Source organism: Ammodytes marinus, assembly GCF_949987685.1.
Source record: "Ammodytes marinus genome assembly, chromosome: 18".
Lineage (NCBI taxonomy): Eukaryota > Metazoa > Chordata > Actinopteri > Uranoscopiformes > Ammodytidae > Ammodytes > Ammodytes marinus.
The window spans coordinates 5932164-5944425 of record NC_137222.1 but is presented as its reverse complement, the minus strand read 5'-3'; the positions used below and the strand labels follow the sequence as shown (position 1 = coordinate 5944425).

The 12262-nt window shown below is 40.1% G+C and overlaps 1 protein-coding gene across 8 annotated transcripts in view; it reads left to right on the top strand.

Moving 5' to 3' along the window:
• The window catches only part of dab2ipb (DAB2 interacting protein b), a 131107-nt gene that overhangs the window by 93889 nt on the left and 24956 nt on the right, over positions 1-12262 (top strand). The window lies entirely within an intron of this gene.

Genomic DNA, 12262 nt, shown 5'->3' with positions numbered 1-12262 from the left:
AGCACCAGCCCGTATTACATTTCTAACTCGAGCTTAATCCCTCACATGTATCCCCCGCAGTGCTTCACGGCATACCGATGCAGGACAGATGCGCAATATATCCACTGCTGTCTGTAGCGCTGAAAGCACAGGGGGGAGATTAGTCTACCACAGTAAGAACTAAGTCTTCCATGACCAGCAAGGCCTTTCTGGACTCCAGAAAATCCCCCAATCCTTCCCAAAAAAATAGCTGGATTTTTACTTTACTTTTTTCAGTGCAGTGAGATAAAGAGAAGATGTAAAGAAGCTTGGACCTGAATTAATTAGTTGAGTAATTAAAAATGTCCACTCACTAAAATGTAGAGATTAGCTGCTTTTCTCTGTATTATAATCGTGCTTTGACTATCTTTTGGTTTTGGTCAATTGGTCACACAAAATAAGAAATTTAAAGACGCCAAACTGTATTCTAGGGAGCTATTTTGGGCACTTTTAGTTATGCAATAGACCAAATGATTAACTGATTGAGACAATTGTCTGCAGTTTAATCAGCGTTGAAAGTAATCATTATTTGCACCCTTAAATAATTTAATAATACTGATTTATTGAATTCAGTTCCAAAGCATTTCTAATAAATCAAGGGCTTATTGAGTCTAGACATAAGCATCTTATTGTCCTTGAAATGAAAAGTCAATTTTTAGTGGAATATTTCTTCAGGGACGCTTTTATCACTGCAGCCTCAACTACCTTGTCTCGTCTGCCTCGTCACATTTTCCAGACACAGCTTTTGCCTTCATTTAGTTTTTCTCGACAGTATCTCAATCGGCGGAGCTTTTAAACTTTCTTTGACGTTATCTCATGGCTCAGTGTAATGATGAACGATCGGTGCTTAAGAAGTGATGTCTATCCACACTGTACCGCCAGTCTGCCGGTTTAGGTCCGGGGACTGATAGCTTGCTGATTGATGGGGATAGAAGGCCTCCGCTGGTCCCCGGAGAGACGGTCCCATCCTTAATTACTCTCAATTAATCCTCACCTTCCAAGCAAAGCACTAAAACTTTTTTACTACTTTTAGCTGGCTCTCTGCTAGCTGTACAATGGCACTAGAGGTCTGACAGAGACCCTCACTACATCTGTGCTAGAGAAAAGAAAAAAAGTATTTTTCCTTTTAGAAAAATAGGCAAGCAGATGCTTTTGAGCTGACGCAAGCAGCAGCAGGACGACTGAATGAAAGCTGCTTTTGAAATGTCGAGTGTCTGTGCTGTTAGCTTGCAGCTTCCCTTTTTGAAAAGACTTACATCATTCTAGATGTTGTGATGTGGTCTGACATATTTAGACAGTACACACACAATCACAAGTACATGTTGTTCCTTTAGCCTCGACGGAAAGAGCTGTGGTGTGGAGCCAAACCCAGCACACTGCGATACCATTACAACTTAAAATATTCCCGAGGCCTAATTAGGATATCCTCTACTACTGCTGCATAGCTGCTCCATAGTCACATACCGTATCTTGACTATGTTGCCTGGTTTGTTCATTTACAATTCAACGTTGAAGCTATTTTTTTCACGTACAGCCAACTTTGGGTGCGGTCTTTTGCTAAACATTGGTGAGTTATATTTAGCAATCAATTTACTAAGCAAAGATAAGCTCTGGAAAATCCCCTAAGCCATGGCTTTATTGTTTCCTGCAAATGTTTAATAGAGCCTTTGGTGATTTACCCCCCTCCTGCGCTGTGTTGTGTAGTCTGCCAACTATCCAGACTAAAGTCAAAATCCATGAGTCAGTAGCTGTGAGCACCACAGTGGAGTTCTACATATGAGACAGAGAGAAGTGTAGATTTTTGCTTTTTTGTTTTCACATAGGATTTGAATGCACCGTCAATTACACCCAGCAGAGGTGAACGGGAGGTGAATGTCTCTTCATGGAGATGCAGCGGTATCTATTTGTAGTTTTGAAAATCTGTGGAGCTGCATCGTGTTTACTCAGCTGTGTACAGGTTGGAAACGAGACAATACGGTACGGTGCGGTACAATACGATACAACTTCATTTTAGGAGTAAGTCTGAAGTGTATCTTGCATCGCAGCAGCTCCATTTACAACATTACAAAAAAGACAAGAATCAAGACAGAACTCAAAAATACATATGTTCAACAACAGAAGCCAACATTTAAAGAGCTTCTAATTACAGCATGCTATTGTTCAGAGATGCAGATTCGCGAGTAGAAACAGCTATTAGTATGCAACACCTCCAGACATCTTGTTTTCTTCCGGTGTCATTTTATCACCCATCAGTGCATAATTACACATACCAAAATATTCCGCTCGGCTGCACCCTCGCTCCTTCTCCCTTGTTCTCTCCCTACTTTGCGTCTTTGTCTCCCTTCATCTCTCTTTCATGCTCCGTTGCGTCTTGAGGCCAAAGATCAACGGGAAGATGTCATTACTGATGCTGAATTGATGTCTGGATGCATCGGCAGCATGACGGCCACGCCCTGCGTCGCTACACAGATGCTAACTTTGTACACACCTTTTGGATAATCACAAGACATTCAATGTTATGCATGAGCAGCCCGCAGTTGTTTCAAGATGTATGTGGCCTTAGCTAGCACAAGAATAGGTTAGAGGATTTTATTATGGGTTGAAGTTTAACACTAAAGTATGGTCTACTTTTTATTTCAACTGACCTTGGGATGGATAGATGGATGGATGGATGGATGGATGGATGGATGGATGGATAGATAGCGGTACAGCACGTATTCTCTACAACTGAGTTGGCTTACTATTCACAAATCATAAAAGATTGTCATTGTATGCATACAACAATGTAAAACAACACAATGTTTTAAACAACACAATAGTGTTCATACGGCCCGTCTTAGAGGATTTAAAGTGTAATAGTGCTTACAGTTTGTATTCTTAGTGCAATAGTGAGCACATTATCACAAAATCACACCGTAGAAAAATCAAAAAGTGCATCAAGGCCAGTATTGATTTTATTTTGAAGGCTGAAGTCCAGCTGCAATCAGAATTAGAAATCCAAATCCATAACGCTGATCTCCTGTGCTGTAAGGTCAGGACACCAGTTCATCTCCTCCCATGTGGGACGCGCTGTGTTGCCTCCATCCACCCAAACAGCAGCGCTAGAAGCTCCACAGTAACAATAACAAGCCCCCCCCTCTCTGCTGGGTTTGGAAAATGCCTGAAGAGAAGTTCACCTTTCTTTGATCCGAGAATATCCTGGCACCAATCCTCTTTTGTTATCGATCTCGCATTGTCGACGCCCCGGCCCTTGGGAAGATTACCTTCTAATTCCGTTGCTTCTCCTCTCAGCCCGCACCGACTGTAGAAAAGTGACGATAAGGAGGATTTATTCTCATGATAACGGACTAGAAGGAGTGTGATCTCCTGGTTATTATGCCATTGTGTTTATATGATACAGCTCCTCAAGGTAAACTAGCATCCCTGCTTAAGAGGACAAAATATAATGTGAGTATGAACTCTCTGCAAATAGTAAAATAGTTGTCGGCCGGCAGCACAGCTCCAGTTAAGTTAAGCACCATCTTTAATAATGCATTCAGTGCTTTTGTCAGTGGCCAGTGATCGCGGCAGCTGTAGCACACAAGCACAGTTTGTAGTACGAGCATAATGTGTTGTGACAAATGATTCCCTAACATGACATGAAGGGCTCTTGTTTTTCTGTATTGCTGTGGGCTTATTCTTATTTATATTGTGGCTTTGAATCAATCAGCTGTCCCGTGAGAAGCTGACCTTCCACATTAACTAGGGAAGTTGTGAAATGTATCTTTAATTCTTACAATAACCTGTCAAATGTTTATATGTAGTTACTTCTCCTACATATGCTGTCACTTCTCTTTCTGTCCTTCCACATTTGGCCATGCTATGTGCTGGTGCTGACTCTTTAATAGCAGTCATCCTATCATAAACCGCATAGATCAGTAAAAGCTCAAACTAAAATAGGAAATACATACAAAATGCATCAATTGGTCTGGTCTATTCACGTGAGACAGACTGTTTAATAATTCCATCATGGTTCTTCTTGCCTATATATCCCCTGACAGTGTAGAGTAATGGAGGAGAGGTGAAGAGAAAGGTGGCGGCACAGACACATGAGGAGAGAGGAAGAAGTTACAAAGAGCATTTTAAAGAAATCTAGCTACTCCATTTCTGGCTGTGGAGCCAAACAGAAGCAGGCTGCAGGCAAAGAAAAACACTCAGTTCTACAGTGATGCTTCTTCACACATCGATCTGGAGGCCTCTTGATGTCTCTGTTGGCACTAGGATTGCATAGATTCTATTTCTCTCCCTCCATTTCTCTGCATACTAACAGTTGTCTTTTGACTTCCATTTTCACAAACTTAATTTGCATTTATTCAGTTTTGCATATCAAATATAGAAGTTCACAGCACGGCGTAAACAATGAAGGGCTGAAACAGTAAAAGGAAAAAATCTATACACCCTTCACATGAGTAAAAAAACAACAGTTTGTTGTTAACAGCCGGTGATCGTCCCTTACTCAATAGAAAACAATAGGGTTCCCTCCTCTGTTCCATATCCTAGGCAACACGCTGAGCCTCACCCCAAGTTAAGTTCATGTTGGCAAGTTTTCCATCAGAGTTTTGTACCTGCTGACTTTTGATTGTTTCCTGTTGCCTGGAGGAGTCCTACCCAAGCAAAACCTTTGGGATGCAATCTGATTTTAATTGGTACACTTGCCATATGCAGCATTTAAGAGCTGATGATCACAGTTTTCACAAGTTTGAAAATCTACCTGCATGCTTCTACGGATGGCAACATCACTTGGGTCAGTCCAGCACTTTGGTCCAGAATGAAATATCTTTAATATCGAATGGATTTATATTAAATAACAAACACAGATAAATAACAAACACAGACTTGTTATCCAGAGGATGAATCCTGCTGACTTTATTGATCCATTGACATTTCCTCTGGTGAGGTTGACATTTTTGTTTTCTAGTAAAATGTTTCAACAACTATTGAATGTATTCCCATGAAATTTGGTACAGACAGTACATTCATCAACTGTGTCTGCAAAATCAATGAAGTGTCTGCCTGCCTCAGCTCTGCTGTAAATACTGCATGCTACTATGCTTAACTGAAAAGGTGAACATGTTAAACATTGTTAGCATTGTCATCATGTAAGCATACTATCTTTGCTTTGCCGGCCGCACAGAAATCTAGTTTGACTTTGAACATTTCTTTGGGACATAATTATCAGTTCATTTTCATCTAACTGTATTCTACCTCATTCACCATGTTCACACGTACAGAAAACCGTTAAAACTGGAATAGAAACAAGTTGAAATATATTTTAATAACCAACTGGCAGGTTTTTTTTTCCCCAAATACGATTTTAGACTCAGTATTAGTCAAAATGCCATGTAGAAGTGGGCCAAATCTCTACTTAACAATCAAATATGCATTACACGGCTTCTCTTGACACTTAGCAGACACTCATGAAGAAGTAATACATGCAGGGAATATGCACAGTAAGTCAGCAAAAGATGATGTTTTGGAAGCTGATGACACTTGTTGTAAGACCCCCTCCAGTCAAAGTCATCTTTATAATAATCACGTGCGTTTAGCAGCCAAATCAGGAGAGCTGCAGCCTTTCCTGTTTTTGTGTTTGAAAGATAAGCCTCTGTGCCGACGGGGAGAAACAAACCGCTTCCATTTCCATTCGGGGGCCTCCGGTCCTCTCTGTCAACCCAATGTGACCCTCACAGGAAGCGCTGCAGGCTAGAGCGCTGTAATACAAGCCACCAGTCTCCAGGGAGAAACACCAGCGGGGGGTGGGCTGGGATGGAGAGAGAGAGATAGAGAGAGAGAGATGAAAACACTAGGAGAGCGATGGATGAAGTGTCTGGAATGGTTTCTGTTTACTCCATCCCTCGAGTCTTGCCTTGCCTTTGCCCTTGACCCAGGCTGGGAAAGCAGGTTCATTGATCAGTCAAATTGTTAATGCTAAAGGGTTTCTATTTTTCCTTTCACATTCAATTCTTATATCCTATCTATCGCTTGCAATCTTAGGCGTAGATTTCGGGTGGGATGCAGGAGATATGTCCCCACTCAATATTTAGTAGAGGTAAATTGATTTAGACTGTCATGGCTTTTAATGTATATTTAAACGTTGGAGCCTAAGGCTACTTATTCTCTAATATATTTGTTGTTGAGGTGATTCCTAAATAACCATCCCAAAACACATGTGATATGTTTTGAATGTGCAGAAAGTTTTGAACAATAGGAGAATGAATATTCTAATGCCTTGGAGCCTTACTGCATTATATTCCATTGTATTTGTGTCACCGTGGACCTTTAAGAAATTAAAAACATTTCCAACATAAAATGGTGCAGAAAGGCACAAATTGGTTTATAAAAATTCACCAGTATTTGACACTCAAAATGTAATATGTTGCCCCCCAATGTTGAAACAAAACTTATGTCCATGCTTGCAATACTCCAATTATTGAGCCTGGACGTTGTCATTTCAAAAAATCTAATTTATATTATTATATTCACACCGTCACCTTAATATCAGCACTGCAAGTACCAGAATATATTTTCTATTTTCTTTCTTTCTTTCTTTCTTTCTTTCTTTCTTTCTTTCTTTCTTTCTTTCTTTCTTTCTTAATGAATTCCACTAGCTCCACAGTGCATGACTTCTCCAGTGATGGTATTTTTTTGCCATTCACACAGACAGACAAAAACAATCTCAGAATAAAGTATATGCATTTATGCCAAAATGAAAATCTTTATTCATGCTCTCTTGGACCTCGTTTGAATATAATACAAACATAAAATAATCATAAAATGCAATTCTGGTTAAACAGCAGGACACCCTGAAAAAAGGTAAGCGCTGGTATGAATACACATTTTATTTTAAGTCAGACGGACTGTCCTCATTTAGCCATCGTATCAGCTTCCTGATGTTTTACAATCAACATAGTGCATTGATTCCCGTGCACATTATATATTGCAGAACCCAGTATAGGGTAAAGTGATCTATCAATGATATTTGAACCCATTCGAGACATTCAGACACTCTCCAGGTACACAGTCTTAAAGAGCTGCATTTAGAATAAATTGTTCTGTTACTTTATATTACACCCCCTTTTCTATCTTGCTTTTTCTTGCTCCACTTTAGTCCTTTTTAAGGCATTTTATTGTTCTCACTCTTGTATTTCTCTGTTTTGAATTACCATAGAAACACACATAGAAAAACCATTCTGAAAGGGTATGAGGCATAAACAAGACCCTTTTTTCCCCTGTACTTATAATTTTCTTTCCCTGACTCACTCTGTGCCTTAGCTTTTAGTGCTACTACAGCAATTGGAAAGCATTTAAAAGACCACTCTCCTGCACCATGTTCAAGTTTTTCTGACAGTGTGTCAGAAACTCATAATGTGTCCTGATAACGATCTTCCAGATTATGTTGTCACGTAGGAGTTATGTCTAAATTACATTCCAGCTCCAACACTTGTGGCCTCAAACTGCAGTGGAGTATTGCCGAATATAGATTTAAGGACTGCACACACAGGGCTGTTCCTTGTGCTGATAAGATTATTGTGTGTAGTGCAGTGGAAGAGGCTTTATGACTTTTTCCTGGAAAGTAACCCCACCTACAGGGAGCTTCCCCTCTCGACTCCCTACTATATATTAGATCTGATCAGCTGCGCTCAACCATCTACCCTCCGCTGAGACCCTATCTCCATATCACTCTCCCTTCTCTGTGTACTGAGTGTTAGGGGCTTTGGGATTTATTATATATTTTAGTTTGAGGCATGGTTTGGCTGATGAGATGTGGCAGCGATACAGAGAGCGTTCTACTTCTCCTTATTAGCACTGAAGCGTAGGGAAGTGTGTGTGTGTGTGTGTGTGTGTGTGTGGAGGGGATGGGAGGGGGGGCAGGATTGAGGGCGTTATAGAAAAGGCTATTGGATGACAGTAGTGAAAATAAAACAAAGTCCAGTCTCATTTTAGGACTTGCTTGCTTTGACTTTTATAACACTGGTGGTTCTCCATGATTTAATCTATGGTAAATACTGTATCTTTAAAACATTTCTATTGATTTCCTACTTTCCAGGCAGTCATTGGTATCCACAAAGGTATAAATACCACTTGAAGAGACTTGAAGGTTATTGGAAGGAGGTAATCCATTACAGTATTTTGACAGCTGTGCTATGATAAGGCATTTTGCCAGCTACGTAGTTTTTTAAGATACTCTAGCGCTAGTCTTTCAGTAGGTTTACCACCAGGTTTACACTAAAATGTGACAGATAGATGTTACAATTTTTAAAGAAATTAATGGTCCTTAGCGGATGAATCCAGATGTGGTAATTCCACAATCTTTCCACTACCCTATTATGAGACTACATCTTCATTTATTCTGTACAGCTGTACGTTTAGTTTATTTGATTTGGTTTATTTGTAACACAAAGTGTTGGAAGATGTTCATTGGTTGCCTGTTGACAGTAGCATTTAAGTCAAAAACTAAGCAATCACATAGCCTAGCATAGCCCTACACAGCTGCTAGTGTGGTTGGATTCTTGGTTTTCTTAGGACAATAAACATATTCACATCTTCCTGGTTCCAGTTTTGGACACAGAAGCTTTTTAATGCAGCCGACCATAAAATGAGTGACGTTGACTTGTCTGTGAACACAAGAGTTGCAAAAATAGTCCCGCCTGCGACTGCATAATAATATATTGAAAAAAGTTTGAATCAATTGCCAGGTTGCAACGACTGTATTTTAGTAGCATACTGAATGGAGAAACTGAGCAGTTGCCACCTGGAAGGTAGAGAAATAAATCTCGAGAACATATGGTATCCACTTAAAAATGGTCCACGTGACGAATGCAGTTTTTAATTTGGGCAAAGATAAAATACAGTGTGTGCAGAACCACCGTTATGGTCCCTCTAATTTTCTTACAACCATGTGCTGTAATTAAGTCCCAGGCTTATACTTCCATGAACACAAACCGAAATTTCGGCGCGTACCTTGTCAGAGGGGGTTGGATCAAATTGTTCTTTTTTTGGGGCACCAGCAGAAATGATTCAGTGTATTTTGCCTAGGTCTCTCTTTTGATGTCTCTCTTTCGCTCTCCCTCTCCTCCTCCATTTCATCCGACCGTCCTCTCTAATCAGGCCTGGATTTGCCTCGCCTCGCTGGCCACATAAAGAGTGCAGAGCAGGGAGGGAGGGGGCCAGAGATGGAGGGGTAGAAGTAAGAGAAGAGATCATAATTGGGATGACATTTTCTTCCCAAAAAAAACCTGGTCTAATGATGGGATGGGTATATCTATACACACCAAAAGGTCAGGGTTCTCTCAGTCGCTATGTATTGTGTGTGCTTAGCCTCTGCTGTATGACCTATCTATAATTATGAACTGCTTACTGACCAGTGAGTTATGACAAAGTATGACTGCACAATGACAAATACATTTGAAAAGTCCCATACAATTCATTTGATAGTTTTGTATCATTAACAACAAAGAATTACTGACATTGTAATGCTGTCTGCATAAATGAGATTTATAGAATAAAAAAGTATCGTGTGTGTGTACATGAATGATTAACATGAAAGTCCATGTGTTGTCTCACAACATTGAAGTTAAGTATACTGTATGTAAGGCTTTTTTGACACTGACTAACAGAAAAAATACCCTTTAATATTGAAGTGAAAACAGATCTCTACTATTAGCTAAATACATTTGAAATATATGATGAATATCCACCCCCTTTAATTCATTATTGAGTGGATCCACCTTTGGAAACAATTACAACCATGAGTCAGTCCAGGACAAACATTGTATCTAAGCCAGCTTTGGCTTTTGTGCTACATCAATTCTGCCAAATCGCAGGCTGAGGCTACTTGCAGACAACATCGATTCTCTCCAGGATTTCTCTGTATGTTCCTGCTTATATTTCAACCCTCTAATCTCAGAAGTCTTTTGGGGCCTGCTGCAAAGACCTATCCCCAAACCATGCTACTGACACCACCATGCCTCGCGGTGGGGATGCTATGTTCATGATGATGTGCTGTGCAGTGTATCATGGCGTTCAGCCTAAAGCTACATTTTGGTCTCAGAACATAGAAACTCCTTCCCTTTAGGTTGAGTCTCCCGCGTGACCTTTGCTAAATGTAGCTTTCTTCTTGAAGTAAAACTGTGACTGGTGAAGCATCCATCTGAGTGCACAATCCTTCCAATCTCAACTGGAAACTCCTTCAGACAGTCTCTCGGTGGCCAGTGTCCTCATCTCACCTTGTGATACACTTTCAGTTTCTTAATGATTCATTTAACTCTTCTCCAAGGGATTTTAAGCGACTTGAAAATGTCCTTCTATTCATTCCTCAGGCGTATGCTCTACTGCCCGTGACATTTACTTTTTGGCAGAGTTGCTCAGCTTTTCCCACACTCACCAAACCACAGACCTGATTTATGCTAAAAACAAATATGTCAAATAAGCCAGTTCAAATCCGCTCTCATTAAATTTGTTGTAACCAATCCTAAATTATAAAACATGGATATTTTTATAAGAGCTATATCATTATTGTCATTACCGGTCCGTCTAACAGCAAACCAGTTACACACTCGTGTCACAGTCTGGGTTTAATATAACTGCTTATTGAGACTGAGTTATACTCTGGTTTTTTTTGTGTGTGTGTGTGTACATGCTGCTTGTGCATAGGGAATGTGCAAATGCGTCAAATCCAAAAAGGCTCCTTTTCGCTGCACTTCAGTGGGTGGTTGCCTCCCCGCGGTGTATCTTTGATTAGCCGGATAACAGGCTTCATGCAGCAGCTATAGAAACCGTCTGAGAGGCTCCGTCGCTTTCTTTCCGCCTCCTCCTCTGTTCTTTAAAGACCACTGCTCTGTCTTTTCCTCCTCTCTTTCTACACTTCTCTGCGTACATCTGTCGCTTGCCTCTCTCGCTGCTATACGCCGGTTCCCCTAGTTTAACAAGCTGCCAGGGGACTTGGTTGAGCTGCACACCCAGAAATGTGTTGAAGGGATCCAAACAAGGGATGATTCATCCCCAGATGGCTTCATTTCTATTTCTCGCTTTCAAACTTTGGGATTTTGGGAGCTTCAACGCCTGTCTCCACCTGTTATTTTTTTATTCACCAGATAATTACTACATAGTCCTTATGGAGATCACTTTTAAACAAGACAAATGATGAGAGAAATTAATAAGAGAGTCAATTTAAACTGCCAATCAAAACAAAGCTCTTCCTTTATAAGGGACATTTTGGTAGAAACTTGTGTTGCAAAGATTCCTGGCTATATTGTCCATACATAATTTGTCAGCTGCTGTTATAATTTCCTGCTCTCCATTTCTATAGGTGAGACACAAACAAGCATTTGTCAAACTCCCTCTTTGAGCATTTGAATGAAAGTGACTCAAATGTTTGCTGCCATGCCATTATATGAAAATAAGACTCCTGTCACTATTTTTTGTCTCTTCAGTGGTTGACATGTTGTTCTTTTCCGTATACTGAGTTTCAGCTTTGGGATCTGTCAAATTTGGTGGACAATAATAGAATATGTCTGCTTTGTTTCCCTTCATATCTTGCAATGACGGACTTTGTTCATATTTACCGGTCATAACACATGAAAATATGTCGCACAGTATAGTGGATTAAGAGATACCATTTTAAGTGCACAGGTTCCATTGCTAAAGTTGTTTAGTGGATGAGTGGCCACCTATGTTTATGTCGGGTGGAGCTTAGTTACTTATGCGCACGTGCATAATCCACCGGCTCAGGCAAGTAAACGTCACAGTTGTTACAAAATGGCAGACAAAATTATCAAACTAAAGTAAACGGTTGACACTGAAACAGGTAGACAAGACTGAAGAAAGGGCAACTAAAGACAATCTGAGAAAATGGTTTGATTGTGGCAGGTGGACAGGCGGAACAACAGTGTCTGAAATTATACAAGATGTTTATAATGTAAAATATCACAGGTGAACAGAGGAAAAGGATGAAACATTGATGAATGCTGGTATTCCATTATAATCAGCTCATTTATTTTTTACTTGTTTACTTGCCATGACCAAATCTCTCCCAAGGATAAAATGGTGATTCAAAGGAATTCTTCTTGTCATCGGTTTCAGTTAACAACATATTAACAAATCCTTTTGTAATAACCTTAATTAATAATAGTGCTTAGAGTTATAATGGAAAGTGTAGTTGATGTAAGTGCTTAAGAAGTTGTTCAGAGTATTGGAAGAAAAACTAATG